Below are 16,040 nucleotides of genomic sequence, written 5' to 3' on the forward strand. Positions count from 1 at the left end.
AGTTTGTGAGATTTTCTTCTCCTAAATATTGTTTCCTCAAAATCCTTTCTTTGTTATCCTATGTGATTTATTCCTTTTGAAAAAATAATTTATTTGAGGCTTTTTTTTCTGATGTCTGCAAATCCTTGTTTCTGCTATAATTGAAGGCAAATACCATAAAGCTGACTGGATGTTCTGAGTGCATCTGTGTTGAGCTTTACTGTTGGACTATTAGGCCAGTCATTTAAGGGTAAACTTCAGTGCTTATCAGCTTTTAAGCTGCTCAAATTTTCTTAGTGCTAAATTTCTGAGAGGTACTAGGGTAAAGAAATGGGGAAATCCTGGAATTCAGTGTGTATATGATCACTTTTGTGGAAAGTTTGTGGAAAGGTATCCATATCTTTTGTTTTACCTTGCCTCTCTCTGTTCATATGTGTTTGGTTTCACTGTTTCTGGGGAAAAAAGCATCCTGACTTTTATAAATGCAGGGTAAAGTCCCTCAAAGGTGTGGAGTGGGGAAGGGAATCTAGTGACTAACTACTTTCAAAACCACTTTCATGCAGTGTCTTTATGTTAGCGGGTTAGTCCCCACCCCCAACCTTCCTTCGTGCCTACTCACTGGTACTCTCAATACCTACGGCTTTGAGAATTCTCTGATGAAAATTGCATGGTTTATCAGCTTTTTCCACCAAGGCTTTAGAGTTTGACTTTCAGACTACAAAATCAGTTTTCATACCTTCATCCCCTTTCCATTTTCCAAAAGTGTATTGCTGTTTTCTTCTTTCTTTTTCTCCCATTCCTTTTGTCTTAGTTTTTTCCTTCAGTGTACATTTGATAGGGTTTCAGGAGGAGACAAGTTACATGGGTACATTCAAGCTGCCATTTAACTGTAATTTTTCCAGATCCCTAAGAAGAATCCCTGTAATCTGCCCATAGAAAAAACAGAGCAGTTGCTCACAGTTCACTTCACTATTCCCTTGGTTCTGGGAGAGATTTATGAAATCACCCATCATGTGCTCTATGCTTTATGAAATATAAGGAAAACCCTCCAGGGAAATTTTTCAAGAAACCAGCTACTGAAAACTTCATGTAAAGTAACTCTTACCTGGAAGATAGAAAGTTATGGACATAAACATGGAACTTCAAATATTTAATGTACGAGATGTATGAACTTCAGGTTCATATATACAACATTGTCATTCTTTAACCTTTCTTTAGAGTTGAAGACTCAAAAGACAAACTGGTAAAGCCAAGGAAGTTAAAGGCCTCTCTTCTGTTTTTCATGCATGCCCTTGCAGTGATCCAGAAACCTCAGGATTCCCTTCTGTTCTGTAGCTTCACCCTTTCACATCTCCTCCTGCTGTCAGTGTCTTTGAGTCTATGCAATACACAAACACAGACACACACATGCATATACATACATACAGATGATGGGCAGATAGATATAAGTGTATGTATATGTGTGTGTGTGTATATATATATATATATTTGGAACAAATTCAAAAGTTTGTGCATGAAATCTTTCATGAATGGTGAATATGGGGCTCTGTTAAATGGCTGTAGTGGTAGACTCTAGACTAGAATCAAGAAGAGGACCCCTCTGAAAATGCTTCAGTGGACTAAGTAGATTTCCTTTGCTGTTTTATTTGACTGAAGAGCATTGAAGTAGAGTTTACTCAGTATTGAAGGGCTTCAAAAGCTTCGGAGAAAGACAAAAAGAAATCCTGGCACTATATGCTTCAAATTAACCACTTGTGGGGAAGGGAGGCAAAGGTGATACTGTTAATGGGAGATAAAGAGAAAGTTAGGATTGGAAGAAATCACATTTATTTTTTGTTTTGGGTACATGTAGAGGGTAAAAGAAGAGGTGATTTTAAATTCTTATTTGTGATTTCTGTTATTGTTCAAATGTGTAAGGAACTTTTAATTTTTATATAAATAAAACCATTATTTAACATTTATTCTTACTTTCTAAATTTATGGCTCTGAAGAAAAGCTGCAGTAACCCTAGCTTTTTTACTTTCCACCTATCTGCCATTCTTGCAGAGAACATATGCAAAAGCTGGTGGATAAGATCAGAATTTCAAAATACTTTTTTTTTCAATTTAAAATCAGTAACTTGTCAAGCTGTGTGTGCAAACATTCACACATATTCCCATAGACACACCCATGGCAGGGTGCCCAGACCTGTCTACCTTTTAAGATAATTAATGACATATGCTTATTTCTGTTTCTAGCCCTGCAGCCATAACTGTGGAAAATAATTGCATAGTATAGTCCTTGTCTTGAAAAATGTCTACATTCCATGAAATCAAGATATCCTTCATGAAACAGCTGAAGAAATACTGAAATATTCAATATTCAAGAAATGTTCTTTATGAAACAGCTGAAGAAATATTGAAATATTCAATATTCAAGAAATGTTCTTTATGAAACAGCTGATAAATGTTGGTAGTTAATATATAAATGACAACAAAATGACGCAGCATGTATGTAAGTTTTGTAGAAGTTAGAGAGTGGAGATGTAAGAAATTCGAGGTTATCAGAATAGACTTCAGGGAGAGGTATGATTTAAGACACCTTTAAAAGTTGATGGGGTGTGGTGAGCAGTGGAGTTCAGCAGCAAGATTAACATGATGCAGAGGTGGAAGTGGGTAAGATGGGCTCATGAAGTAATTATTTTTAAATAAACAAGCACAATCTTATGGTCACATTTAATAATAGATCTGTATTGGTAGAGATATCTTAAGTTCCCTGAAATAAACAGATACATAGAGAAACAAAACAACAATGATAACAAAGACAATACCAAAATGTAGGGCTTGGGCATGTCCCATTACATCACTGCTTGAAGGCAGAGATGCTAATTCACCCACTCTCCAGTGTTCAGCAAAATATATTTTCCATAGACGGTGGTTAGAAGAAACAAACCAATAGAAGCGGAAAAACGGATGCCTGCTTAGTATTGTAAGTGCTCACAAGCAATGTGTCAAGTAATTAGAGTAATCAAGATACAGCCACTGACTTTAATTAAACTTTACAGCACTGAGTTAGGAGTAATAAATTTCTATGAAATAAAAGTAGAGAGGATTTAGGACTGATCTGAATTGCATATTGATTTAGATCAGAGTAAAATATATGTCTATGGATACATCAGTAATTAACTAATGTAAATCATTTCCAATACATCTTCTCCCCCAAACACATACTTGCAACTAGTATATTGAAAAGATGGCCAAACATCTTGTCAGTTTCAGTCGTGACACCAGACATCTGGACACTTTAAAACAGCTGCAGATGTAGCATTGCATGGCCATATTCAACTTAATGAAGAATGAACTTATTACTTAATTAACTTTGACTTAAATTAGAATCAGAAGTCTAAATCCTAGAAGTAGAGGGAAATATTCTCAAGCAAACTGAGGATATTTATTGTATATCCTTTTACAAACTACCCTATGGAAAGGAATTAAGAGGTTTGCTTTGAGAGAGTTGTGTGGTCACCTCACTTATTAATCAATCACTTACTGAGTATTGGTTATGTGCCTATGCCTATAAAAACTTTAGTGAAAAATAAAGTTCTTATGCTCATGAAACACAGAATTTAATCAAGGGCCAGAGGAGAAAACAAATAAACAATTATACATTTGCAAATTGTGTTTAGTGCAAAGATGGAGAAAGAAAGATAAGGTGAGGGAAGATGTGGTATTTACTTAGAGTGATGACTAAAGACGCTGCTGGATTAATGACCTTTAAACACATATTTTTAGATAAGGAAGTTGGTAAATGAAAGAGCAGGGGATTGGTGGAGGGGAGGAGGCAAGGAGGAAAGTATTCCAGGGAGAGGGTACACCATGTGAGAAGGCCCTGATGCAGGAAAGAGTTTGGCACATTCATCACTTAAAAGGGGTCCATTAGGCTTGCAGTGAAACAGACAAGGGGAGAGTGGTACAACATAAGATTGAAGGAGAGGAAGGATTAGTGGACAGAGCTATTGTGGGCCTTGGTCAAAAATGTAGGTTTAAATTTATATGTAATGGGGCGGTGCCACAGTGTCTCAGTGGCAGAACTCTCGCCTGCCATGCCAGAGACCTGGGTTTGATTCCTGGTGCCTGCCCATGCAAAAAAAAACAAAACAAAAAAACCCCCAAACCCCCCCAAAATATATGTAATGGAAGCCCAAAATATTTTAATCAAAGGAGTGACATTAATTAATTCAATCAAAAAGATTTATCAGAGTCTTAATATGTGCTTGTGCCAGTTTGAAAGGATTGTGTACCCAGAAAAGCCATGTTTTAATCCTGATCCATCTTTTAATTCCTAGTCAGAGCTGGTAGGTTGGAAACTTGATTAGATTATATCCAAGGAGATGTCACTCACCCAATTGTGAGTATTAACCTTTGATTAGAGGGAGATGCAACTCCACCCATTCCAGGTGGGTCTTAGTTTACTGGAATCCTTTAAAAGAGGAAATATTTTGGAGAAAGCTAGAGAGCCACAAGATCTGAGAGAGCACACAGCCAGAAACCTTTGAAAATGAAGGAAAACACTCCTGGGGAAGCTTCATGAAACAAAAAGCCTGGAGAGAAAGCTAGCAGACATCACCATGCCTTTCCAGTTGAGAGAGAAACCCTGAACCTCATCAGCCTTCCTTGAGTAAAGGTAACCTCCTGTTGGTGACTTAATTTGGACATTTTTATAGACTTGCTTTAATTGGGACATTTTCATGGATTAAGAACTGCAAACTTGCAACTTAATAAATTCCCATTTTTAAAAGCCATTCTGTTTCTGGTATATTGCATTCTGGCTGCTAGAAAACTAAAACAGGACTCTTTTAGGCCTTGGAATACATTAATGGGATGAAAACCACATACATTCCATCCTGTGTTGGGCATGAGCTGACATCCTCCTTTGTATATAGGATATGAAGACAGACCACAAGCAGTGAGTGGTCTATCAGACCACATTTACATTTTATGGTCTATGAGAAGTGAAGAATTCCATTAGTAAAAGAAATGCACATACAGATAAGGAAGATCAAGAATGCCAGTGCAGGAGTGGGAAAGAGCCTACAATTTTAAGTAAAGTAGTCAGAGTAGATCTTGTTGATTGTACTATGATTTTAAAAAAACATCTTGCTTTAAATATCTGGGTTTTCTTCAGACTGTGAAACTGAAGCAATGGAAATAAAATTTACTGTCTCTAACATGCTACAAAATCTGCCGCCATATCAAGGGTGTATGTACCTGGGTCAACTGCAACCACTATTTTACAGATGCTAAGCATCCTACTGGGCTTCACATCACAGTGTTTTATTGACTGAGCCAGTATATGGTTCTTGTTTGTGTTTGGTACTTGAGTTTTAATTTGCTACCCATTGGCGAGGGATGGATTCCTGTCCTGGTGTTAGGGGAGTGGCCCAACATGCAACCTTTGACACTGGGGATCAAGAGAAGTTAATGGTTGGTTAGTTAAATATACTCACAACCCTGGTGGGTGGGTGAGGCATGGCACACCAGGTAACTGCACATTGGAGTTGCACTCAGATGTGGGAGGCTGTGGGAGGCAGGCTTTGTAGCATCCAGATGGTGTTGTGCCCCTGGGTGACTGAGGGGGGATGTGATTGCCTTGTTTATTAATTCTGTGGACCATCAGGAAACTGAAGTCATAAGCAGATACTGTGCCTGGGCCAAGTGATAAGGGGGTTTATTTGGCTAGGAGACCCTATCTGTGGGAATAGGGAGGAAAGGGAGATTTTGGTTAGGTCATTCAAGGCACTCCCAGTTTTCCTCAGATGTCAAGGCACATGTAATATTTGATATTAATTGTAAACCTTATACTACAACTTGGCGCACTTTTTGACTGTGAAATGGTTTATCTATCTATGATATTAATGGAATTGTAAGAAAACAAAGTAGAGTTTTGTTTTACAACTGTGTTTGTACCCAGTTGTCATGGGTTGAATTGTGTCCCCCACAAAGTTACATTAAGGTTCTAACCCCTGGTACTTCAGAGTGTGACTTCATTTGAAAATATGGCTGTTGCAAAGGGAATTAGTTAAGTGAAGATGTGGTCATGCTGGGGCATGGAAGACCCCTAATATAATATGAGTGGTGTTCTTAAGGCAGATGCAGGGAGAAAATGGCTATGTGAAGATGGAGGAAGAGAGTGGAGTTACACTGCCACAGGGATTGTCAAAAGCCAGGCACGAGAAATTGAAGAGAGTCTTCTTTAGAGATTTTAGAAGGAATAAGACCCTACAAGCACCTTGATGTTGGACTTTTAGCCTCCAGAATTGTGAGAGAATGAATTTCTGTTGTCTTGAGCCACCCAGTTTGTGGTACTTTTTTCTTTCAATGCAATTTTATTGTGATACATTCACATGCTGTACAAATCATCTGAAGTATACAACCAGTGGCTCAAAGTATCATCATACAGTTGTGTATATATCCGCATGATCAATTTTAGAAAATTTTCATTATTCCATAAAAGAACTATAGATTAAAAAAAAGTGAACCCTCCTATATCCCTTATCTCCACCCCTTCACCCCCCATTATTGACCCATAGTATTGGAGTGGTGCATTTGTTACTGTTTATGAAAGAATACTAAAATAATACTGTTAACTATAGTCCACAGATACTGGTTACTTTTTAACTGCTTGTATATAGAGCTACAGTTGATGCTTAAATATTGATTTTGTATTCTGTGACCTTACTAAACAACTCTTCAGTTCTACTAGCTTTGTTTTTTCTATAAATTTTTTTGGTAGGGTCTCCAAATAAAGACTTCCTTTCTCTCCAGTTCATATGCCTTTTCTTTCATTTTCTTGCCCTATTGCACTGGCTAGGATACAAGGTTGAATAGGAATGAGACAGCAAGCATCTTTGCCATATTCTTGGTCTTCAGGATAAAACATTCAGTCTTTCATCATTAAGTATGATGCTAGTAGGTCTTCCTGCAGTTTTTTTTCTTTAATGTAGCTTTATTGAGATATATATATATATATTCATACACCGTACGAACCATTTGAAATACACAATCACTGGCTCATATATTGTGGTACTTTTTTATGACAGCCATAAGAAACTAATGTATCAGTGGTTTACATAAGCAACCAGATAAATAGATTTCAAAAGATTGGCTTATTTGGTAAAATAATAGCAAGAAGAAAGTCAGTTGTTTGGGCATATTAGACTCTTTTGTTACCCTATATTGACTATGTGGTCATGTAAAAATTGTATTGCAACTCCTCCATAATTGAGGCCTGATTAAGAAACCAACTAGACCACTCTGAAGAAAATTTGGAATTAGAAATTGTTCCCTAAGTAAGGATCAATTCCTATGCCAAGGTCAATGTCTAGTTAAGAATTTAATTTTCTGTATCATTTGGTTCCTTCTCCTCCATTATGCATGCTTATCAGATGATGATTTTTATGAGCCAGCATGGCTCTATGGATCCATTTTAAATGTTTGCATTGCCATGGTAATAAATTGTTTAAAGTGAAATTCCAGCTGACTGAACTCATCAGTTCAAGACTAGCTTGAATTTTCCATCCAAAAAGTTGCATGTATTCTTTATCATGAACTCATTAATTCATTTCCTTTAACAACCATTCATGGAGTTTCCATTAAAGACTTATGTCCTGGGCTAGGTGGGTAGGAAACTGAGGTAAAAAAAAAGACGAAAGTCTTTCCTTGGGAGACATACCCCTTGAAACAATAATCCTGCTCTTCTAGAGGTCATTTCCAATTCTTCCTGTAAAACACAATCTTTCTTAACCTGGGCCAGTGCATTTGATTGGACAGGATGTACTCTGCATATGGTCAGCTGATAAGGCGGCTATGGGCTGAAATTCAGGTCATGATCCACGTATGATGGTCTATGCTTTGGAACATGATGGTTTCCCCTGAAAAAAGAGTTAACTTTTTATAATTTTCTCAAAGCCTGTGGTGACACTCATCAGCTCTTACCTTTGATAGTATGATAGCTAATATTTAGGGAGCCTTAGCATGTGTAAGACATCATATTTTGTGTATTATATCTCATTATCTAAACAACCCAGTGAGATAGTAATTATACCCATTTTAAACATGAGCAAACTGTGGCTCAGAGAGAATTAGCTGGTCTAAGGATACTCAGCTAGAACATCAAGATTTGAAGCCAAGCTCTTTGTCTCTGGGACTTGATTGATTATGACCACACTACTAAAGCATATTATACACAAATGTGTACATATATATACATGTACACATTAACTTGAATTTGATAATCATTTGTAGCTAAAGAGTATTTATACAACATACATAGACTTGGAAAGAATTCAAAAGTTCAAGATTTTTATGTTAGGAACTCAGTAATACAGAGCTGGGATAAATTGCTGTTATGGGATTCTTGGTTACACTGCTCTATTAATTTAATAGCAGACTCTGACTTTATTACAGTAAATAACACATTCATTAAAATGTTTAAACACTCATGAAGGAAGAGAAGAAGCATTAGAAATGCACTCTGCTAGCATAACTAACAAAGCAATGAAATCATTTCATGGCATTGGGAAGGCTGGGGAGGCTATTTGAGTGCTCTTTGTCTCTGACTCTTTTGTCCTATTTTTGTGTTTGACATCCAAGCTTGCAATACATAGTGTGGAGATTACCTAAAGAGAACTATTTATTTGGGAAGGATTCTCAATGAAATCAAGCCATTAAGAAGTAATGCAAACCTTCAAGGAGAAAAAGTTTGTTCTGTATTGGCTTGGGCTAAACCACCACAGAGAAATATTGAGTCATCCTTCATTTCTTTTGCATGAGAAAGAAACCTGTATTCTGAACAGGGAACTAAAAAATGCAAATGAGTGTCAGATAAGGCCTTGTGGATTCCAATTGAACCCTGCTGGGTCAACAATTGTGTTGGGGATTCTGAGTCCATAGGCTTAAGATCATCTGTTCTGGAGAAGGGTAGTTTCCTGGGTATTCCTGGCAGCAGAATACAGAATGATGAGTACACATAATTTTTATTCACATGATTCTGACAATCTAGGTAGAGATACACAGAGTATGCAGGTCTAAAAGTATCAATGATGGAGACACTTAGTCAGTCAACTGAGGGAAAATTTCCTTCTCAGAGGAAGTAGTGAATGAGCTGAAGTCCTAAAATAAAGAAGGGATTGACTTGGTGACTAATGGAAGGGAGATTGTTTCAGGAGATTGTATCAGGAAAGCGGGTGACAAATACAAAGAATAAACCGTGCAAAGTGGAAAATGACAACAGCATGTTGGCAAATGAATGGGAAGAAATGAGACTGAAATAGATTAGGATGGACTGTATGGTGCATGAATAAAACTGTTCAAAAAATAAACAGAAGGATGCAAGTATTGGAGAAGATGTAAAGAGGGAAATACACACATTGACTGTTGGTGGGGAAGTAAAATTGTTCAGCTCTCTGGTGGGGCATGTGGTAGCTCCACAGGAGGATAAGTATAAGGTTGGCATATTATTCTAGTTTGCTAGCTGCCAGAATGCAACACACTAAAGATGGATTGGCTTTCAATAAAAGGGATTTATTTAGTTGACGTATAGTTCTTCAGAGGATAGGCAGCTAATTTTCAATTGAGGCTCTTTCTTATGTGGGAAGGCACAGGGCAATCTCTGCTGGCCTTCCCTCCAGGCCTCTGGGTTTCAACAACTCTCCCTGGGGTGATTCCTTTCCGCATCTCCAAAGGCCTGGGCTGAACTGCAAGTGCTGAGATTAGGTATGCTGAGCTGCTTGGGCTGTGCTCTCTCATTTAAGCACCAGCCATTAAATCAAACATCATTCACTGCAGCAGGCATGCCTCCTAGCCGACTGCAGATGTAATGAGCAACAGAAGAGGTTCACATACCATTGACTCATGTCCACAGCAACTGAACTAGGTGCCTTCACCTGGCCAAGTTGACAACTGAATCTAACTACCACACATATGATCCTGAAATCCACCTATTAGACAAATATTTTGAAAAACTGAAAGAATGGACATTTGCACTTTGGTATTTGTGGCAGCTGTATTCACAATTTGAAATGAGTGGAGGTGGTCCTTGAGTGATGAATGGAAGGACAAATATATACGTATGGTGGAATACTGAGTGGCTGTAGAAAGGAATGAAGTAGTTAGGCATGCAACAGGGTGAATAAATATTGCAGATATTGTACTGAGTGAAAAAAAACAGAAACAATATGAGAAATAATGTATGGTCTCACTAATGTAAACTAACTATAAGGAGCAAACTTTGAGAATTGAATTTGAATGGATAGGTTATCAGGGATAGAAACTGGACAGAGATTAGCCAATCAATGATGAAGGAGTATAGAATGTTTAATAAGTCTCATTGTAAAGGTACCTAGCTCTTACAGGAGTCACATCTATTCTTGAGTTTTAATTGTTATTTCTAAATTCTGAATTGCTGTGCTTTTTCTGTATAACCTGGTAGTTTCCTAGAACATTGGTGTCATGGTTAGGGACATGTGTCAACTTGGCCAAGTTGCGGTAGCTGTTTATCTGATTGGGCAAGTACTGGCCTGTCTGTTGCAATGAGGACATTTCACAGGATTAGGTAATGAGCACATCAGCTCCATCCACAGCTGATTCTATTTGTAATCAGCCAAAGGGGAGTGTCTTCTACAATTAGCGATGCTAAATCTAATCACAGGAAGCCTTTTAAGGAGGACTCAGAGGAGACAGGCCCCATTCCTGCATCAGCTGGTGAGCCTCTCCTACGGAGTTCATCCAGACCATCCATTGGAGTCATCGGCTTCACAGCCTGCCCTGTGGATTTTGGACTCTGTGGTCACGTGAGACACTTTTATGAATTTTATATTTTCAAGTGTTCCTTGTTGATTCTGTTTCTGTAGAGAACCTTAACTAATACAATTAGGTATTTTTGTGACACCTGAGATTCAGAGTTAGAGTTCTGCAGCTCTGAAAGCCAGTATTGCTCCATACAGCAACTGTTAAGAAGCTTAATAAGAGATCAAACTCCAATTAGGGATATGAATAAAATGGGCATGGTTAGGACTCCAATAAATCAGATTACATGGTAAATGATGATATAGTCTGTATTTTAAAACTTCAAGTTCTTTGTGAGACCAGAGGAAAATACATTATTTGGCCTGAAATTTAATTTTTTTGTAGCACACCATCTAATTCAACCTGTCTTGTCAATGTATTTAAACAACCTAAATACATGGATCCTAAAATAGGGAATGAGATTCTGTTCTTCTGTACAAGTTAATGTAATAACTAGATACATTCCAGAGTTTCTGGGCAGAAAATAGAGAAGGTTTGGCAAAGTCACCTTGAGGGACCGGAGAAAGATTTTGAACTATTAAACTTTCCAACCTGGGTAATTCCTGATATTCTCTTAGACACTAGAGAGTCACAATTTAATAAGCCAAATCCTCGATCTTAAGCCTTGCCCTTTGAGCATATTTTTGCAATGGCAAATCTAGGCCTGAATGTAATTATGCCTAAAATTACTCCAGAGAGGCTATTTTGTTGTTCAGATGTGGCCTTTCTAAACCAATTCTGCCAATAAAGTCAATACCCTCCCCACTATGTGAGACATGAGTTCCAAGGTTGTAATTCTCCCTGACATCATGGGATATGACTCCCAGGGATGAGCCTGGCCCTGACATCATAGGATTGACAATTCCTTCTTGACCAAAGGCGGAAAAGAAATGGAACTAAATGAAGTTTTAGTGGCTAAGAGATTTCAGTAAGAGAGTTGAGAGGTCATTCTGGCGGTTACTCTTAGGCAAGCTTTAGCCAGGTATTTCAAACTACCACAGTATGTCAACCCTCAACCAATAGTATTCCTGGAAACCCTACAGAGTGCCCTGGGCTCTACCTAAGTCTCCATAACAGTTTTTCTTAATAAGTTTATTTTTTCAGAAACTTACAGCTTCCAGATTGATCCTATTCCAGATAAGCTCTGAAATCCAGTGGTACCAGTCTCTCCAAGAACATTACCAAGTTTCATTCCTCTAACCCTCTAAGGTCAACACCCCTTTCCAGCATGAAGATGTTAAAATGGTCATTGCCCAGATATTCCTGAAGATTGAGAGAAATCAAATGACAGGGAGGAGTTATAACTGGGAAATGAAGATTTAACAAATCTCTGTGATTATTGGCTCATTACATAGATATTTCTTTTTAGTGTCTAGTGTTTTAGAATAGCTAGAAAGAAATACCTGATATTGTTGAACTGTAATCCAGTACCCCTGTTTTGATAATGGCTATATAACTAAATTGCAAAAAGTAATAAAAAATTCATTTCCCCATATTTTTATGAATGTACTTCTACATCTATGACAACACTACTCTGTATTAGTTAACCTTCCTCTATTGTAAGTCTGAAAGTTGGTCAAAAAGAGGGAGGGGTAAAGGGTATGGGATATTTCAGGTCTTCTATCTTTTTATCCTTTTTTCCTGGAGTAATGCAAATGTTCTAGAAATGATCATGGTGATGAATACACAAATCTGTGCTGTTCCCCGAACCATTAAAATTGTATACTTTGGATAAATTGTATGGTGTTTGAACATATCGCAATAAAACAACATTTAAAAAATACCTCCCAAAATAGAATGAAGAAATAGAGGCTTGTGGTGGTCATTAATGCAGAAATATATCTAGTTCACCAACTGAACATGTGTTACGTTGAATTTCCCCGCTATCTGAAATTAGCTGTGATAATTGAAACACAAATAAATATAGTAAAAATAAAATTGATAAATGTTTTGGAAAAAGATTAAAATTCATCCTTGTAGCAAGGATCAAATCAAGTCCTAGAATCATGGTTAAAACCTCAATGTGGATTATTATATTCCTGGGTAAAGGCTCAATGGAGGATATGGGCCCCAGGAAATCCTTCTAATTGAATAAGTGTAGTTCAGAGAATAAGAACCAGAAATGCTTTTCTTCAAGCTAAAGCCTGGGGGTTCTAAGACAGCTGAAATTAAGTTGAGATTGTGTGAGAGAGAAAGAGAAGATGAGTGAGCTAGAGATATTGAGAAAGGAAGAAATAAGAGAGAGAGAGAAGATTGGAAAGGTATTTAGAAAGTCCAAGATATTTGTGGAGGAAAAAAAAAAACTATAGAATTGTCCAGAGTCAAAGATATAAGAAAGTTTTTAAGAGATTTGGATTGCCAAAGAACTCATGATCCTGAAAAACAAGTCAAAAGCAAAAAACCTGTGACTGTTGGCTCTAATTATCATGGGAAAGAAGGATGAGAAAACAAATCTGCTTGCAAGAAGAGTTTATACTCTAATTCCTCGACTTGTAACTAAGGGACTCAGTGGAAGAATAAAGAATTGCTAGAGGCCAAGTGCAATGGAGAACCAAACTGAAAATAGCCTCTTCCAATGAGCAGAATTTGTACTGACCAATGATTATTTATATAACCAGAGTAAGGGCCCTGGCAATTTCAGAATTGCTATGAGCATGTGACTTTTATATAGCTCCCTGCTTTAATTTCCTGGCTACTAAAAGCAAATAACATACAATGGTGCAGCTTACACCATGGGAATTTATTGGCTCATAGTTTTGAGACCAGAAGTCCAAAATCAAGATGTCATCAAGGTGCTGCTTTCCTCCAGGAGACTGAAATTCAGGGGCTGGCTGCTAGTGATACTTGGTCCTTGGCTTTTCTTTCACATGGCAATGGCCATAGCAGCCTGTTCTGGTTTCTCCTTCCTCTTCTTGGTTCCATTGACTTTCAGATTCTGGTTGCTCCCTTTGTGGCTTTTCTTTGTCTGACTTTCATTCTGCTTATAAAGGACTCCAGTAATCTGGATCAAAGCCCTACCTACTTCAATTGGACCACACTTTAACTGGACTAACATCTTGAAGAGATCTGATGTTCAATGGGTCCACAGTCACAAGAATTTATTAAATTTGAGAATATATTTTTCTGGTGGACATGGCTTCATATTACCACATTCCCATTCTTCTACTGTGATTAACCTGTCTTACTCCTGCCATTGTATTTTAGGTGCACGGGGCATCAAATAATGTCCATTTTCAGCTCATGGGTCACTGGACCAGAAATAGCTGTGTCCAAATATAGTGAGTGATTGAATACTGGAAAAAAGTAAAAGATATTGGCGTTTGAGCTAGATGCAATGATTATTTAGGATTTTCAGCTTGCCTCCCTGGAAAGAAAGTGGATGCTGATTGCAGATATGGTACAGATAATGAAATTAATATTTGATAACCAAAAGAGTATACAGTAGTTATCATCAATGCTACCCACCAAATAGTTCCAATTCTCCTGCTCACCTGGTATGATTACATTTCTTCATCTCATGGATTTAGATCTAACCATGTTACTCATATTGGCTAATGAAATGAGAGCAACTCACCATACTCTGCCTTTGAGAAACAACCTTTTCAATTCCAGATAGTTGTTGATCCATCAGCCTGTGGCCTTCTGTGACAGTTTCATGGAGTGCCACCCATGTCACAATGGACATCTAGCATGAAGAATAAATAAATGTTTTTAAGCCAGAGAGATTGGGGGGATGCTCATTACTGCAGAGTAATCTTCATTATCCTGACTGATATATTGCTATACTATGTAGACATTTTAAGCAAGTTCAATTACTTTTATCTTTATTTTAAGAGCAATGGAAAATCGTTAAATAATTTTTGGTAATATAATAATTATCCCTTCCATTTTGTTAGCCAGATCATCGTTGTGGAGGCCAATCTTATGAATAACCTCTGAGTCTAGTGCTATGGATAATTTGTATGTAAGTTCACTGAACAAACTCCAGGGTGACCAAGAAAAGATAAGCATAAATAGGTTAGACATTTCTCCCCTGATTATTGAAATACTACTTTATAATATATGCCCTTGGATGAATTTTTATATACCTTCTTTTCCAATCTTATCCTTTATCTTTTTAAAATTCCTAAACTTCCAATCATATTGTAAACCATTAACTATGGACTACCAGCATTCTATTTACACTGGCAAATAGATAACCACTGTGGTTAAGCTCAGTCAAGTTTGATATTCAATCACAGATTTCTACTTTTGAGCTGCTGCTCTTGATAGTAAGTACTGTATTTAGACATGGTGCTGTCAGTAAAAGGCAAACCACTCTAAAATTTTTAAGCAGAAGCAGAGTAAATCCGGGGAACTGGTTAGACGATGTTGGAAAGCTGGAAGATTAAAGGCGAGAAGGACATTATAACCCAAAGATCAAGAAACTGCTGCTAAACTAGATAGGAATCCATGAGGGGCACTTGGCACTGATCCTCTGAAAAGATTGTCACTAACAATGCTATCTGAAAACATACTATTGCTAATGTGTAGGAATCCAGAAGTCTGCCCTACTGCTGAAATTCCTGAAACTTCCATTGAAACAGCTGGAATCTTCCATCATGGGCCTCTCTACTCAACTTCCCAAGCTACTGCAGCAGCTGTTTATTGCCTCTGGGATCAGAATAAACAGCTCCTCACTTTCTAGTCACCTTTCAGTGCCTCTCATTGGAGGATTCTAAGATAAGACACATATGGCTAGGGAGTCAGGTATGTAGTTTGTAGGCCTTTATCTCTCATGCTACAAAAACACATGGGAAGGACAATGTAAAAGTGAACACCAATGGGCACTATTTGGCATAAAGGTAACAGGATCATATTTCAGTTTAGTGACAATCACTACTTTCTTGATTTGCCTCCTACCTCATTAGCTGTTCCTCCTTGATTTTCTTTACTGGTTCATTTTCATGGTCTTGACCTCCAAATATTGTAGTATCATGAAGCACATGCCACAGTTATCTATTCTTGTTTGTATTCACTGATTATCAAGGGTATACTCTATTATCTCATGGCAATGAGTATGATCTATAAACTATATTTATATATCTAGTCCAAACTCTCCTACAAACTCTGGATTTCTATATCCAATTGGCCACTTGAACACTCCTCATTATAGTTTAATCAGTATTTAAAACTTAGACTTTCCCCAAATACGTCTCCTCCCTCCAACATACACCACCACCAAAAATAACAAAAATA

General features: G+C 37.5%; 1 long non-coding RNA gene across 1 annotated transcript; it reads right to left on the reverse strand.

The window, feature by feature from the left end:
* Positions 1–1,126: 1,126 nt before the first annotated feature.
* Positions 1,127–14,440, reverse strand: LOC143643747 (uncharacterized). The gene is made up of 3 exons (XR_013156364.1): positions 14,377–14,440; positions 7,690–7,888; positions 1,127–1,357 (listed from the first exon to the last, which is right to left on the reverse strand). It is a non-coding gene; the product is annotated as an uncharacterized LOC143643747 (long non-coding RNA).
* Positions 14,441–16,040: the final 1,600 nt, after the last annotated feature.

The sequence above is a fragment of the Tamandua tetradactyla genome, chromosome 8 (assembly GCF_023851605.1).
Source record: "Tamandua tetradactyla isolate mTamTet1 chromosome 8, mTamTet1.pri, whole genome shotgun sequence".
NCBI classification, from domain to species: Eukaryota; Metazoa; Chordata; class Mammalia; order Pilosa; family Myrmecophagidae; genus Tamandua; species Tamandua tetradactyla.